Genomic DNA, 17,613 nt, shown 5'->3' with positions numbered 1-17,613 from the left:
CATTTTAAGACAAGGCAATCAATATTCAATTATTCCTTTTATTTAAAAATTCATTAATTGGAATCAGGTTTCAAAAGGCAAGTGAAATCCAAATTTTACTAATGAGAAACTGCCAATAAAAGCACCAGGAACGGGATCCCTGGGTGGCGCAGCGGTTTGGCGCCTGCCTTTGGCCCAGGGCGCGATCCTGGAGACCCGGGATCGAATCCCACGTCGGGCTCCCGGTGCATGGAGCCTGCTTCTCCCTCTGCCTGTGTCTCTGCCTCTCTATCTCTCTGTGACTATCATAAATAAATAAAAAATTAAAAAAAAAAAGCACCAGGAACTTTTATTTACTTTAATACTGACATTTTTAGACTATCCTAGACTTCTAGTATCAAACATAATAAGGGATAAGAGTGGGGTAGGGGTGGGAGCTGTAAAAAAAAAAAAAAAAAGTAATGTTAATATTGTTATATAAGCTAATTATATTTTCTCCTTTTTTAAGATTTTCATTTTAATGCCAATATAGTTAACACAGTGTTGTATTAATTTCAGTTGTACAATCTACTGATTCGACAACACTGATTGTACTGATTCTGTACTTCACCCAGTGCTCATCATAGCGAGTGTACTCCTTAATCCCCATCACCTATTTCACCCATACTCCCCATCCACCTCCCCTCTGGTAACCATTAGTTCTGTATAGTTAAGAGGCTGTTCCTTTGTTTGTCTTTTTTCCTTTGTTTCTTAAATTCCACATGAATGAAATCATATAGTATCTGTCTTTCTCTGAGTTATTTAATTTAAGCATTATACTCTAGCTTCATCCATGTCATTGCAAATGGCAAGATTTAATTCTTGTTATGGCTAAATAATATTCCATTCTATATACATACTACGTTCATTCACCTACTACGTCCTTTTCCCCAATAATGCTAGGAAGCATTTTGATATATTATTATGCATTGATGACAATAGTTCCAAAATGGCCATTCGAAATTCACAGGACAAAGCAGATACTGGTCATATATTCCTAATGGACATTTGGGCTGTTTCCATAGTTTAGCTATTGTAAATAATGCTGCAAGCAACATAGGGGTTGTTGCATGTATCCCTTTGAATTACGGTTTTTGTATTTTGGGGTTAAATACCAGTATTGTGATTACTGAATTGTTGGGCAGGTCCATTTTTAGCTTTTTGAGGAACCACCATACAAGTTTCCACAGTGACTGCACCAGCTTGCATTCGTACCAACAGTGCAAGAGGGTTCCTTTTTCTCTACATCCTTGCCAAAACTTGTTATTTCTTGTGGTTTTGATTTTAAGCTAGATATATCTTTTAACATAACTTAGTAGAATTTGGGGGGTTGCTTACTAGGGCTAGATAGGCTATCTTTGTTAAAGTATCTACTGATATCCACAAATTTGAAGAAGTAAATTATTTACTGGTGGTGTCTATTAAAATGGCAAACACACACACACACACACACACAAAACCCACCCAAATCCACCTGTATCCTACCATAGCAATCCTTTGATATTAAAATGATTAAGTGATCTTTATTTTACTTTTTTTTCAAGATTTTCTTTTTTCTTTTCTTTTTTTTTTTTTTTTAAAGATTTTATTTATTTATTCATGAGAGACCCAGAGAGAGAGAGAGAGGCAGAGACACAGGCAGAGGGAGAAACAAGCTCCACACAGGAAGCCCGATGTGGGACCCGATCCTGGGATTCCAGGATCATGCCCTAGGCCAAAGGCAGGCGCTAAACCACTGAGCTACCCAGGGATCCCCCAGTGATCTTTATTTTAAAAGAGGAATATGTGTGTTAGAGGGGTCGAGTCATTTTACCAGATTTCATGTAGCCAGTAAATAAGTCAGGATTTGAATTTGGATGTATATGAGTCTAGAGCTCAAGCTCTAAATACTACATATATATTCTGCTAATGATTAGGTCATCCATAAGAATGATATTTTTATAAATGTGAAGAATAAGTTTATGTCTTCACCCACATAAAAGAAAGGCTATATATAAATTTCTGTGGCATTTATTGGTACCAAATGACCATAATGTTACGTTCAGCTTTGCATGTTCTTGCCTTTAAAATAAATTTCAATTTTAGTATACCACTAAATGTATTAGCATAATAATATATGTGTTCTTTAAAGACTATTTCTTTTCATATGGGAATTGCATATAAGCAAAAGGCAACTTTAGAAATTATCCTGTTACTCATTCATATCATTTGAATTATTACATTATTCATGTTATTAAAGGAAACGACAATCCAGACAGCTTAAATACCTTGTATGAAGGTGTATAGCCAATTAATGACGGAGATAGGACACATGCCTCAGAGTAATTAAAGATACAGAGAAATGATCTTGTTAGGTACAATCTGAGTTGAGAAACATGTCAAACAATTGGATATCCATACGGATATGGATAGTTAGTAAAAATATAGACAACATGCCAGGGAATTAGTAATACCAAATTAAGTCCAGTGGTTGTTTCAGGGGGAAACAACCAAAAAGGGAAATACTTTTTTATAGGTCTATAGCATTTCACATTAAAAAAAAAAAATCATGATACTGTCTCTAATTCTAGCCTTGAATCAACAAAAATGCAATATGGGAGAAAGCATGTTTAGCTTGCCATTTGTAAGTAAGTAATAGTGTAAGCATCTGGGAAGATAGCTTTCCATACCCTCACTAACGGCCACTGACCTGTTACTTCTGATTTCCTTGATAAGGTCAAACAGATGAAAAAGAAACTGGAACACCTTGAAGAAATGGAGCTATTTCCACGATATCAGGTTCAGTAGATCCCTGATCCTTAATAAGAGTAAAATAGTACAAAAGCATAGAATTCTTAGTATGTTTTTAAATACCAATTGAAGTTTTATTTAGGAGACTCACCAGAGGTCTGCTTGATAGTGCAAAAGATCATTGCTGTTTATTGTTCTGGGATCCCAGATTTGTGGAGCCTCTCAAAGCTCCCAAGTGACATCCCAAGTCATCTAATGGTCTTCTAGTTCACTTGTAGAAGCCTACAGTGGAGGAAAGCACTTTATATTAAGATAAATCTGTTGATATAAAACTAGATAGCACTTCTGAAAATATTCGCACTTCTAGATGAAACATCTTCCCATATAAAAGTATTTGAATAGTGTTAAATTCTTTTGTTTTCTAAAAAAGCCCATTTAGAAATACTAAATTTTAACTACTTTGGGAGCCTCATTTTCTGTTAAGGGGCTAAAGGCATTTAAATATATATTTTTAATCAATCCAACAGCTAATGGAAGATTACTAATTCATTCTATAAACATCAAATACCTGATTAAGAAAGCCTGATTCTTGCCCAGGAGCGTCAGTAGCTCCACCATGTTTGCTGAAACCATTCTTAAACTGCCTCCTCTTGCCCACTTTCTGGAGTGACCTGTGAAGGAAATGTGATGTGTAAATGCTACATTTTATGGTGACTTGGAGACATTGTGTATCTTTCATTTATTTTCTCCAGTTAAGTAAACAGAACCAACAGGCCTTGCCCACAGTCAGTACTCTGACTTTCTGGTTTATTTCTTGGAGTGCCTTTATCTGCCTCAGATTGAGCTGAAGAAACATACTAGTTTAATATTCTCTTGAATTAAACTTTATCCTGTTGGAACAAGCATTTTCCAAAATAGCCCAAGAAACTTAGCATATCATGCATGGTAATATTCTGAAAGTCATTTTCTTACCACATTAGAGTCATTTATTCTTTAGGAAGAAAGGTGTTCAGTTCTTTTTAGATATTTTATACAGTATCCTTCAGTTGTCAATTAGCTGTCTTTCCTTCTGTTCACTTATTGAATAAACATTCAGAATGCAGTATGTATTACTCTTGAAGACTCAGCTACTGAAATGCATAAATATTTTACTTTGGAGGAGCTCAGCATCCAATGGGGAAGACAGGCAGAAAGAAAATTACAATTGTTGAGAGTAGAAATATGTCCTTAGGAGGGATGCTAAACTTAGTAGGAGTGAGTCAGGAAAGATCTGAGGAAGTACAGCAGTATTTGCCAAATGCTAATTCTTTCCCTTCCAAGGATCTAGACTTGGAGAACCTGAGAAAAGCTGTGGACTCCGAGATTGTCATCCCTAGGGTTAACGAGGTCAAAATTAACCAGAAATCTAAAGCTTGTTTTTCAGAGGCCTGTTTCTCCCTAATCAGCTATTGTGTGTTTCCAGACCCCACTAACAAATCCACTAGGGAGACCTAGGCTAGAAGTCACTGATAGGGTTCCAGCCTATGAACAGAAGGCCCGGTCTTCCTCACCCTAGATAATGAGCCCAAGACCCCCTCCAGTTTATCTGGGCTTTCCTGGAGCATGCCCATAGCCCCTTTCCTTGTCCTAATATCCCTGACAGCAGGTGCTGGATTTTGCCTCATTTTAAGTCTCCACCACAAGTGAATATGGGATGTATGTTACATGTTTGCTCAGTAAGCATGCTCCATCTTTCCTCATGAAAAACTGCAAGTTTCCCTCTTCCTTTTCATCAATATATGTGTAACCCCAGCCCTTTTATTTAAAAAAAAAAAAAATCCCTCCCCCTTCTAGATTTGAAGCATGCCCTTTTATCTCTTTCTTTGGCTGCCTCTGGAATAAACCCTTTCCTCTCATACATGATGTCTCAGTGATACCCTATTCTTTATCCTATTCTAAAACTACTTCTTTTGGGATGCCTGGGTGGCTCAGTGGTTAAGCATCTGCCTTCAGCTCAGAGCGTGTTCCTGGAATCCCAGGATCGAGTCCCGTGTCGGGCTCCCTGCATGGAGCCTGCTTCTCCCTCTGCTTGTGTCTCTGCCTCTCTCTGTGTGTCTCCCATAAAAAAATAAGATCTGGGATCCCTGGGTGGCGCAGCGGTTTGGCGCCTGCCTTTGGCCCAGGGCGTGATCCTGGAGACCTGGGATCGAATCCCACGTCGGGCTCCCGGTGCATTGGAGCCTGCTTCTCCCTCTGCCTGTGTCTCTGCCTCTCTCTCTCTCTATCATAAATACATAAAAATTAAAAAAAATAAAAAATAAAATAAAATCTTTAAAAAAAAAAAAACAAACTACTTGTTTCAGGTTTTTAAGGTAAGTACTTTGTAGCAATATTCTAGAAACTCACTCCATCTTCCACATTTTACAAACTTATTAGAGTTACCACCTGGAGCGCAAGCTTAATAGCCTATGTCACAGTTATAATTAGTATTTTGTAAAGCTTCAGTAAAGTGATAGGATATTCGGAGTCATCTTTAAAAAGAAAGTTCTTTGAATTTAAATTCTCTTCCACCAGTAACAATTTACTTTTGCCTTGTTTCCCATTAAAAAAAAAAAATTAAGTTCTTCGTCTCCATTTTTGCCTTCTCTCGAAGACCTCATTTACGACAAGTTATGGTTATGCATATGTGCATCTGAGGTCAGTTATTAACAGTTATTAACTTAATCCTCTTTAAGAGGAGAGTTCAAGGCAGCACGTGAACGGTCACCGCGTGCGGCACTGGCGCGGACTCCGGAATGCCTGAGGCTCGAGAGCTCAGCGCCCGGTCGGGGCGGCCCGGGAGGGGCGGGCCTGGAGGAGCTAGGGGACCCCCCTCCCCCCGCCCCCCTGGGCTGGGGCACCCGGCTTGGAAAAGGAAACCCGGAACGCCTCAGAGGTCTCACGCTCAGTTCCTTCACTCCGATGCTCTGAGCGCTGCGGTGTTTGTTAATGACCCGGAATCTGGCGAAGGCGGGCCGGAATGGGTCCCGGAGTTGATCCCCAAACCGACCGAGGGCCCGAGAGGGCGAGAACGCGGACGCCGGGCCGAGACGCCGCGCGCGCCAGGCCGCCGGGTTTAAATCTCCCGCCGCCCGCAGCCGGAGCCCGACACCTCCACGCACGGGTGCGGAGGGGCACGGGCTGCGGGAGGGGCCCGGCGGCGTCTCGGGGCTCGCGGGCGGCGGCGGCGGCGGCGGGGACGGGGACGGGCGCCGGGACCGGCCTCCGCGCAGCCGAGCGCGGCCCGAGGTGGCGGAGGACCGGCGCGTCGCGGCTGCAGCGTGGCGGTGAGAGTGCGGCCTCGGCCCCCCTCCCCCGCTCCCTCCCCCTCCCTCCGGGCGGCGGGCCGCGCCCTCCCCCGGCCTCCCCGCGGCCGGAGGCCAAAACCCCGGGTTCCCGTGGCGACGCCCCGAGGTGGAGGCGCGGCGGGAGGCGCCCGCCACGCGCACACGCGGTCTCTCGGGGCCTCGCCGGCGCCCGCGGCCTCCCTCCGGACGGCGCCCCGGCCCGAGCTCCCCGGGGGCAGGACGGCCCAGGAGCCGCGTCTGGCGGCCCTTGGGCCCCCTCAGGGCGGGAGGGCTCGCCGGGCCCCGGCCCCGCCCCGGGCCCGCTTGCTGGGGGTGGCTTCTCGCCGAGGTGGAGGTCGCCTCCCCCTGAGGCGGACGGTCACGGCCCTCAGGTGCCTTGCGGCTCGCCTCTTCCCCCCCCCCCTTTCTGTTGTGTTTGTTTTTATGTCATTATTTTGTAATGGAAATGCCTTCTCGAAACGAAGTGGCAAGCGTTTGGGTAAAAACAAAAACCTGAGGGGCAGCCCCGGTGGCTCAGCAGCCCAGGGCGTGACCCTGGAGACCCGGGGTCGAGTCCCGCGTCAGGCTCCCTGCAGGGGGCCTGCTTCAGCCTCTGCCTGTGCCTCTGCCTCTCTCTCTCTCTCTGTTTCTCATGAATAAATAAAATCTTTTTCAAAACAAAACAAAACCTTAATCGGTGTGCGGTTTGAGGCGAACTGCAGAAAGGCCGAGCACCCGAGGCGTTCGGCGCGCACATCCCGCGGCCGAGCACCCACCCGGTGGTGGGAACACGCATCACCTGGTCGGGCGCTCAGATGATGTCAGTGGTCAGATACCTGATGCTCTGGAGAAAGATGGAGAGGGGGAAAAATCCGACCTGGCAACCACCCCGTGACGCTGTGGGTTTGCCAGGAGAGGGGGTGGGATTATTTTTCATGTAATAGATGATAATGCACAGAGCAAAAACCCCATTATAAACTAGGAGTCTCTATGAAATAGCTTATTGGGAAAATCACGTTTATATCTCCGGTTTTGGATTTTCTCTTAAGCATTTATTTCTCTAAGCATTTATTTCTCTAAGCATTTATGCATTGATTGCTTTGGTTTAGACGTAGGCAGGGTACTGTAAGGCGATATTACTTTCATCATCTTAACATCAATATTTATGGAGTAGCCACAGGTGCCTCATCCTTTAGTAGGACGTTAATTACACATGTATTGGCCAAAGAAACATCTACTGGTACGTATATACTTTTTATGTGATGAAAAAATTTTGATCGTTTTATATTTATCTGTGCCCAACATTGCCAGTATTCTGCAAAATTTCTGTATTTAATAGCGCAGAAGGATTGTGCATCCAGCCATTGAAACAACTCTGTGCAAGACGTTGCTCTAATTATCGGTAATTATAATTGCCAGGCAAATCATTATAATTTTAGAGTTAAATGGGTGCTCAAAGCTCAGCCAGTCCAAAGTGAGAAAGCTGCAAACATGAGATTGGTGCCAACGTGACAGTGGTGGAAAAACTAGGAAACCACATTTTTATTAGAAATATTTATTATAAAAAAAAAAAGAAATATTTATTATAAAACAATAAGATTTGTACCAGAGACTGGTACCAAATACCAAAATGTATCAGATATAAAAGAGATGATATAAATTGTATTGTTTACACTGTCCAACTTTGTGATTTCATAGTGTGATATGTCCTATATTTAAATTTTTTCACTTTGTTGATTTTCTCTGTTTTCCTGTTCTCTGTTCACAAATTTCTCCTCCTTCATTTTGTTTCTTTTACTTTGGGTTTAATTTGTTCCTCCTTTTCTGACTTATTAAGGTGGAAGCATAAATAATTGCTTTTACACCTTCTTTTCCTTTTAGGCATTTAAAGCTGTAAGTTTTCTCTAAGCATGCTTTAGCTAGACACCACAACTTTGGAATGTTTTCATTATCATTTAGTTTAAAATATTTTAAAATTTCCCCGTGATTTCTTTGATCTATTATTAGGTATGTTATTTTTATTTCCAAATATTTTAGAATTTTTTAGGTAGATCATTGCTATTGATTCCTAAATTAGCAATGTTGTGGTCAAAAAACATGTATGATTTCAGTACCTTTAAATTTATTGAGGTGGGTTTTTTTGTTTTGTTTTGTTTTGCCTAATCACAAAGTTGGACAGTGTAAACAATACAATTTATACCATCTCTTTTATATCTGATACATTTTGGTATTTGGTACCAGTTCAGTCTCTCGTACAAATTTTATTAATTGTTTTGTAATATATAGTCTGTCTTGGGGAATGCTCCAGTTACCCTTGAGGGAAAATTGTATTCTACTGGTGGTGGGTGGAGTGGTCCAAATGTCAGTTAGGTAAAGCTGGTTGAGAGTGTTGCTCAAACCTTTTATCCTCACATTTTTAATGTCTCCTTGTTCTGTCAGTTACTTTGGAAGACATGTTAAGTCTCAAGTCTCTAATTATAATTGTAGATTTATCTATTTCTCCCTTCAGTTCTGTCAGGTTTTTTTTCTTTATGTTTTGGTAGTGTTATTAGTCACATACACTTTTAAGATAGCTGTGTCTTTTTGCCAAATTGACTCTTTTATCATTATGAAATGCCCATTCTATACCTGAAAATACTTTTTAAATGGGATCCTGTTCTGACATTAATAGAAGCTTAATGTTTGCCTCTTGCTATCTTTTTCTTTTAACTCATCTGTGTGTTTATGTTTAAAGTGTGTTTCTTGGGATCCCTGGGTGGCGCAGCGGTTTGGCGCCTGCCTTTGGCCCAGGGCGCGATCCTGGAGACCCGGGATCGAATCCCACATCGGGCTCCCGGTGCATGGGGCCTGCTTCTCCTTCTGCCTGTGTCTCTGCCTCTCTCTCTCTCTCTGTGACTATCATAAATAAATAAAAAAAAAAAAATGAAAAAAAAATAAAGTGTGTTTCTTATAAACTACGTACAGTTGCGTTGTAGGTGTTTATCCAGTCTCACAACAATCTCTGTGTTCTAATAGTGGTATATGGTCCATTGATATTTTTGAAACTTTTTTCTGTGTTTAGATTAAGCATATTGATATTCTTTTTAAATTTAAATTCAGTTAATTAACATGTAATGTATTACTGGTTTCAGAGGTAGAGGTCAGTGATTTATCATTCTTACTTAATTCCGCCAGTGCTGGTGTTCTTTTTTCCATTTTTCTCATTTACTCTTTGGTTGTCTTCCCTTGCCTTCTTTAGAATATTTAGAAAAGTATTTCTTTTCCTATCTTTTTAGTTTTGTCTCTTCATGTTTTTTATCAGTGGTACTAGAGATTGATTACATATGTTTCTTGAATTTATCACAGCATATTTTCAAAGATACTCTAGTACTTAATCAACAGTGTAAGAATATTATTACATTTATATTTGCAATTACCATCTTCTTACCTTTTGTTCTCTTACGCATTTTACTTCTATATGTGACCTATATTTTTATTACTTTTAATTTAAAGAAATCAATTTTTTAGTGAAATTTAAAGATGTATGTGTATACGTAATGTTCAAAAATTCCTTTGTATTTATCAACATGTTTACCTTTTTTGTTCTTTCAAGATTTTATTTATTTATTTTAATTTTTATTTACTTATGATAGTCACACAGAGAGAGAGAGAGAGAGGCAGAGACACAGGCAGAGGGAGAAGCAGGCTCCATGCACCGGGAGCCCGACGTGGGACTCGATCCCGGGTTTCCAGGATCGCGCCCTGGGCCAAAGGCAGGCGCCAAACTGCTGCGCCACCCAGGGATCCCTCAAGATTTTATTTAAATTCAAGTTAGTTTACATATAGTGTAATATTAGTTTCAGGGGTAGAATTTAGTGATTCATCAGTTACATACAACATCCAGTGCTCACTACATCAAGTACCCTCCGTAATGTGATTGGGTGATGGGCACATCACCCAATTATCCCATTTCCCTACCCACCTCCCCTCGAGCACCCTCAGTTTGTTCGCTATAGTTAAGAGTCTCTTATGATTTGCCTCCCTTCTTTTTTTTTTTTAAAGATTTTATTTATTTATTCATGAGAGACAGAAAGAGAGGCAGAGACACAAGCAGAGGGAGAAGCAGGCTCTCTGTGGGGGACCCCAGGATCACGACCTGAGCCAAAGGGAGATGCGCTTGACCACTGAGCCACTCAGGCATCCCTGCATCCCTGTCTTTATTTTTCCTTCCCTTCCCCTATGTTCATCTGTTTTGTTTCTTAAATTGCACAAAAGAGTGAAATCTTATGGTATTTGTCTTTCTCTGATTGATTGATTTTGCTTAGCATAATATCCTTTAGTTCCATTCATGATATCATTGTAAATGGCCAGATTCCCTTCTTTTTGATGGCTGAGCAGTATTCTGTTGTGTATATATATATATATATATATATATATATATATATATATACACACCACATCTTTTCACCACAACCAAGTGGGATTTATTCCTGGTCTGCAGAGGTGGTTTGATATCTGCAAATCAATACATGTGATACACCACATTAATAAAAGAAAGGATAAGAACCACATGATCCTGGGGCATCTGGGTGACTCAGTGGTTAAGCATCTGCCTTTGGTTCAGGGCATGATCCAGTGTTGGGGATGGAGTCCCTCATTGGGCTCCCCACAGGGAGCCTACTTTTCCCTCTGCCTATGTTTCTACCTCTGCGTCTCTCATGAATAAATAAATAAAATCTTAAAAAAAAAAAACAAAGAACCATATGATCCTCTCAATAGATGCAGAAAAGCATTTGACAAAATATACCATTGTTTCTTGATTTAAAAAAATCCTTAAGAAAATACTTTCTCTTCTCTCTGCTTGTGCTCTCTCTCAAATAAGTCTTTGAAAAAAATAAAATAAAAGGAGACACCTGTGTGGCTTAGTTAAGCATCTGCCTTCAGCTCAAGTCATGACCCAGGGCCCTGGGATCGAGCCCCACATCCTGCTGATTGGTGGGGAACCTGCTTCTCTCTCTCCTCCCCACTCATGCTCTCTCTCATTGTCTCTGTCACCATCTCTGTCTCTAAAGTAAATATTAAAAAAAAATCCTCAAGAAAGTAGGGCTAGAAGGAACATACCTCAACATTATAAAGTCCATATATGAAAGATCCATAGCTAATATCATCCTCAATGAAGAAAAACAGCTTTTCCCCTAAGGTCAGGAACAAGACAAGAATGTCCACTCTCACCACTGTTGTTTGACATTGTACGGGAAGTCCTCACCTCAGCAATCAGAGGCATCCAAAAAGAAAGAAAAGAAAAAAAAAAAGGGCATCCAATCAGTAAGGAAGTCAAACTTTCGCTCTTCATAGATGACATTTATATAGAAAGACCGAAAGACTCCACCAAAAAATTGCTAGAACTGGTACAGGAATCCAGCAAAGTTACAGGATGTAATATCAATGCACAGAGGTCTGTTGCATTTCTATACACCAATAATGAAGCAGCAGAAAGTGAAATCCTACTTACCCTTTTTGATTTCTCTCTTGCTTCCTGTGGAACTGAGTTTCTATATGTTATTTTCCTTCACTGTAAAGAATATTTCAATTCATTTGTAGTGCAGAATTTGTGTGTGGCACAAATTCTTTCAGCTTTGTCTGAAATTTTATTTTGCTTTCATTTTTGAAGGATATTTTTATTGGATATAGAATTCTTGGCCAACTTTGTTTCAAGACTTAAAGATACTTAAAGATACAGTTTGCTTATCTTTTGCCCTCCATTACTTTGTGAAGCAACCTCCTCTTCTTCCTGCTGCCCTGCCAAAGATGAAAGCAGCCAGGGGTCTCTGCAGTCCTAGGTAGGGATAGTCATTTTCTGGATTTTGGATCATTAGCTTTCCTGAATTCTCAGTCCTTGGTGGGCTTTAAGAAAACACTAAATTTTGTAGGTTATTTAGCTTATTCTCATTGTTGGGATGGAGTTAATATTCTCTTGCAACTTTCTGAAGTGGAAATGGAAGACCAGTATTACACTAACTGAATTAATATTGCTTAAAAATATTTTTATTACTCTTATTTTATTTTTATATTATTCTTATTTTCCAGATTTTTTTAATGGTATTCTTACAGTTGTTTCCCAGTGAATTTTAGATTCCATTTGTCTTCTAAAAAGAATTGCAAACAACTTCTTGGTAATGATTTAGATTACACTGAATGTGTAGATTAATTTAGAGACAAAAGAGCTCTTCGTTTTATTGTCTTGCTTTCTGAGAACAAGGCATATCATTTTAAAGTCTTTTCTCTATTTTAGTAGTGTGGGTTAAAAAAAAAAGATTTAATTTATTTATTTGAGACAGAGAGAGAGAGAGAAAGCACCAGCAGGGGAAAAAGCAGAGGGATAGGGACAAGCGGACTGACTCCACCCTGAGTGGAGCTGGACACAGGGCTCCATCCCACAACCTTGAGATCATGACCTGATCCAAAATTAAGAGTCAGCTAGTTAACCAACTAAGCCACCCAAGTGTCCCTGTTCTAGTAGTGTTTTAAGTTTTCTTAATATAAGTTATTTGGTGTTGAATTTGTTCCTAGGAATTTTAAGAGATGTGTTTTTTTTTTTTCTTCATTATATTTTCTATTGGTTTTTGGGAAATTGGTAGGAAAACTGCTTAATTTTGTATATTAATTTTATAACCAGCTTACCTTATGAAAGATTTTATTACTTCCAGTAGTTTCACAGTGAATTAAGTGTTTTGGGTATATTGACACATGTAAAATGATAGCTTAGACCCCTCCATTTTAATACTAATCCCTCTTTTTTTTTTTTTTTAAAGAATTTTATTCCTGGGAGACACAGAGAGGCAGAGACATAGGCAGAGAGAGAAGCAGACTCCATGCAGGGAGCCTAATGTGGGACTCGATCCCAGGACCCCAGGATCACCACCTGAGCCAAAGGCAGACAGTCAACCACTGAGCCACCCAGGCGCCCCCCTCATTTTTTTTTTTTAGTCTCACTGTATCATTGAGCACTTCTAGAACAATGCTAATAACAGAGTAATAGTGGGCTTCCTTAATATTGTAATGTTATTCCTTGCTTTAATGGGAATGCTGTTGGTGTTTTACCATTAAGCATTATGGTGGCCTTTTTTAAAAAATTCATTCATGAGACAGAGAGAGGTAGAGACATTGGCAGAGGGAGAAGCAGGCTCCATGCAGGGAGCTCAACGTGGGACTCAATCCAGGGTCTCCAGGATCAGGCCCTGGGCTGAAGGCAGATGCTCAACTGCTGAGCCACCCAGGTGCCCCTATGCTGGCCTTTTAATGTGTATTTAATAAGTATGAGTTTGTGTGTATGTGTGCTTAAGCCCCTCCCCCATTAGAATAGAAACCTATATTCCCATTTCATTGAAAGATTTTTTTTTTTTTAAGTATACTCCATGCCCACCGTGGGGCTGGAACTCACAATGCTGAGATGAAGAGTCACATGTTCTATTGACAGAACCAGCCAGGTACCCCTGAAAGATAAAAAAAAAAAAAAAGGATGTTAAATCTTAGAGTGGATGTTAAATTTTATTAAATGCCTCTTTATCATGAAGATGAAGAATACTTTTGTTTTTGCTAACATTTTAATGAGATGTTCTGGAATTTTTGTCACAGTAATTTTCATCAAATTTTTATTTTTTATACGTGTACCTATTATTTTAACAATTATAGCAATTCTGTTTTGTTCGTTATAATCACATTTAGATTTAACCAAATTAAATGCTAATTGCTAACCCTTTTCACCATTTCTCTATTTTATAAATTCTTCATTTTTAAAGACATTTTAGTTGTATGGATTGTGGCTTCAAATAATTTATTTGTTTTGTTTTATTTGTTCTGGGGAGACATTTATGTGTGCTGTATTCCTGATTCTTGCATATTTAAAAGACCTTTCCAGATACTCAGTCTTCCTCATATGTCATATCTCATTGATTCTAAGAAGCACCTGTTCATATTTTCACATCTCTGAAATTATTTCTGAAATCTGCAATTTTTATACATTTCAAAATTGAAGATTTGAAAAATAGTTTACTTTGTAACTCTTTCTTATATAGAGTTATGTAAAATAATGGTATACCTTTCAAATGATGGTATCTTCCCATGATGAAATATGGTAAGATAGGGGCACCTGGGTGGCTCAGTTGGTTAAGCATCTGACTCTTGGTTTTGGCCCAGGTCTTGATCTTGGTGTTGTGAGATCCAGCCCCATGTCAGGCTCCACACGCATTGGGGAGTCTGCTTGAGATTCTCTTCCTCTCCTTCTCCCTCTCCCCCTGCTCACATATACTCTCTCTCAAATAAATAAACCTTTTAAAAAATATGATAATTCCAAATTATTAGGTTACCATAAAATAATTTTTATCCATAAGATTTAAAAAGATCAGAAATTTAATAACAGTGTGCTGAGTTGCAGTGAATAAGCACTTTCCTCTCATTATTAGTAGGAGTAAAAAATCAGTACAATTTCTATGGAGGACAGTTTAGGAAAATGAAAAATTTAAATGCATATACCCTTTGATTCAGCCAATATACTTCCAGGATTTTATCTTATAGGCAAATTTGCATGTATTTTAAATAATATATATGCTTATTCTTACTATTCAGCATGGTTTAAATAATAATATTCCAGAAACAATTTAAATATGTCAATAGTAGACCATTTTAGTAAATTATAGTACATTCATTAAGTGGAATATTAAATGTTAAAATTATATTTCACTAAGTAGAAAATTCTATGTCATATTCTTTTTCACTTCACATTGTACACAGTACTCACTTTTATCCATTGTCTAAATGTGCTGAGGAGATGTCTGAGGCCAGCATAAATTATTTAATTTGTAAGCGACCCTGTTTCTTCTAGATGCTAATAACATCTTTTCTTTATCCTTAAAATTTGGCAACATCCCATAATATATCTTAAATCTTGATTATTCCCTGTTAATTTTTCCTGATACATGACAAAAACCTTTTAGTTTTTCACCTCTATATCCTTGAATATTTTGGCTGTTCCATATTGTCTGCCTTTCTGTCCAAGAATATTACTTATGTTAGATTTAAATGGCTTATCTTACAAATCTACCATCTTTGTTCTGACCTCTTTGTTAGAATCTAACCACCTTTATTTTGTCATGTTCATCCTGAATGATTTTCCCTGGCTTGTCATCCATGTTACTAACTTGCTTTTCTGAAATAGCTATTCTACTTGGAGTTGTTTCTAATATGATTTCAAGTACTGTTCTCTCTTTTTTCCTTTTATTTTTTGCTTCTTTCAGCTCTTTTAAAAAATCTGTTTGGTGGAGTTATGTTCTATTTATCTGATGCAAAGTTTTTCTTTAAAATTCTATTTTTATGAAGCAGTTCTCCAAATGTACATATTTTTCTCTTTTCCATATTATGATCCCTCCTCCTTTTCAGCCAGTCCTACTTTTTAATATTATTTATTGTTGAAAAGGGCAGTTGTGTTCTGGACTACTCTTTGCCCAGGAATGGTATAAGCCATTGGAATAACTGCCTTAGAGGCCAAGATAGGAGACTGAACACATTGTCGTGATCTCTTTTCTTTAATTGGCTGCTTGGTGACAACAGTTGTCATATGCTCTCTCTAATCAGGTTCCCACAGCATATGTTAAACATTCATTCCAGAGGCAAATCAATGCTGATATATCTCTGATTGATCTGCTTTGCTTTAGTTTGCTGACAAGGTTGACCACTAGCTTACTGTTTTGTTTCTCTGCAGACATCTCTTGGCAAGGAAAACATAAAAATGTCATGGCAGGGATCCCTGGGTGGCACAGCGGTTTGGCGCCTGCCTTTGGCCCAGGGCGTGATCCTGGAGACCCGGGATCGGATCCCACGTCGGGCTCCTGGTGTATGGAGCCTGCTTCTCCCTCTGCCTATGTCTCTGCCTCTCTCTCTCTCTCTCTCTCTCTCTCTCTCTGTGACTATCATAAAAAAAAATAATAATAATAAATAAATAAATTTTTAAATGTCATGGCAACTAGGTTTTAGGGAGCTCAAAACATAATGCCTCTTGGCTCTTTTTTTTTTTTTTTTAATTTTACTTGTTTATTCATGAGAGACAGAGAGAGAGAGAGAGAGAGAGAGAGAGAGAAAGGCAGAGACACAGGCAGAGGGAGAAGCAGGCTCCATGCAGAGAGCCTGATGTGGGACTCGATCCAGGGTCTCCAGGATCATGCCCTGGGCCAAAGCAGGTGCTAAACCACTGAGCCACCCAGGTATCCCTACCTCTAGGCTCTTTTGTTCTCTCCTGAGATTGGAACCAATTCAAATAAGGTGAAAGGAGCTGAGGCAGATGGAGATAAACTATCAGCTTTATTGTTGAGAGAGCTGTTGGAAGATACAGTATGGGTGGTCTTCTAATATGTCGGTTTTCCAGCCCACGGGAAACTTTGGGTCTTTGTAATAGACATACTTACCTAGGACTTTTGATAAATTAGCTCTACCCAATCAAAAAATATGGACCAGTGGTGAACTTGTCAGGTTTCTCACTTAAGGGGTAATAGGGCAAGAGGCTAGGAAGGTGTATGGAAATTTTGTCCTTGTGGAAACTAGAAGAATTGAAAATAAACACCCCCCACCGTAAACATCATGATCCCTTTTTTAGTAGTCTTCTTTGCCAGGAAATAGGCAAAGAAGAGGGAGATAGGTATTAGAGTAGAGAGATAGGTACCGCGTAGAATGCTGTCTGCTTCCTCCGTAAGTCTGGCTGCTGTGCCTTAAAGGACTCATGTTTTAGTGATTGATTATTGGAATTGTTCTTCAGGACCCACTCAATTTGCCAAAACTGAATCTCTTTGAGGTTAGATGAGATGCATGGCAGATTTGGATATCCGCTTTAAATATGAGTCAAACTTCATTGTATCTGAAATTTATACATTAGCATCAGTGCTGTGAGATGTGACTATTTTGTACAGGGGTTTCCTTCTCTAATTTTGGTTCTATTTTGGTCATTGAAAGGAATTATGCAAACATGGATGCATTTCCTCATCTTTCCCAGAAGCTGTTAACCTTTTAAATCATTGTTCATCTAACAGATGAACATATTTTTCTTTCATTTGTACTTCTTGAGTTACAAAATAGATTAAATAACATTTCTGTGTATTCATTGGATTTTTGATGTTCTTTTCTAAATTGCTTATTCTTTTGTCTTCATCTTTCAAATGATGAGTTTGTATTTTCACTGTTATGAGTTCTCTAATTTAAAAATATTAAATTTTTCTTCTTTATATCTTACCTTGTCCAGCTATTTCTTTTCAAGATTTGCTTATGGTGCCTTTATTATATAAATTTAAATTTTTTAACAATATGCTACATGATTTCTGTGCTGGTATCCTGTTAGAATGATTTCTGACCCCAAACTTATCAAACTTATCTGTATTTTCACATGATGTTGTTATAAGGTTTTAACATTTAAATTTTTAGCCATCCTTACATTGACTAAGAATCACTTTTTTTCAAACAGTTAATTGTCCAATGATAGTTATTGAATAACATATTCCTTTCCTACTGATTTGAAATGCTATATTGATTATAGTGGGCT

General features: G+C 39.1%; 1 protein-coding gene and 1 long non-coding RNA gene across 6 annotated transcripts in view; one reads left to right on the top strand and one right to left on the bottom strand.

Moving 5' to 3' along the window:
- Positions 1-286: 286 nt before the first annotated feature.
- On the bottom strand, positions 287-4,034 carry LOC121480585. Of its 2 annotated transcripts, XR_005985018.1 has the most exons (5): positions 3,721-4,034; positions 3,317-3,419; positions 2,900-3,030; positions 2,708-2,815; positions 287-416 (listed from the first exon to the last, which is right to left on the bottom strand). It is a non-coding gene; the product is annotated as an uncharacterized LOC121480585 (long non-coding RNA). The 2 variants fall into 2 exon arrangements; XR_005985017.1 differs by having other exon boundaries at positions 3,317-4,034.
- A 1,646-nt stretch (positions 4,035-5,680) lies between these two features.
- Positions 5,681-17,613, top strand: part of ICA1L (islet cell autoantigen 1 like) — an 82,883-nt gene continuing 70,950 nt past the window's right edge. For all 4 annotated transcript variants that reach the window (XM_041737239.1, XM_041737240.1, XM_041737238.1 and 1 more), the window contains exon 1: positions 5,681-6,053. The gene's annotated coding sequence lies outside the window, so the exon portion shown is untranslated. The remainder of the gene's footprint in view (positions 6,054-17,613) is intronic.

Source organism: Vulpes lagopus, chromosome 22 (assembly GCF_018345385.1).
Source record: "Vulpes lagopus strain Blue_001 chromosome 22, ASM1834538v1, whole genome shotgun sequence".
Lineage (NCBI taxonomy): Eukaryota > Metazoa > Chordata > Mammalia > Carnivora > Canidae > Vulpes > Vulpes lagopus.
This window is presented reverse-complemented; position numbering and strand designations above follow the sequence as displayed.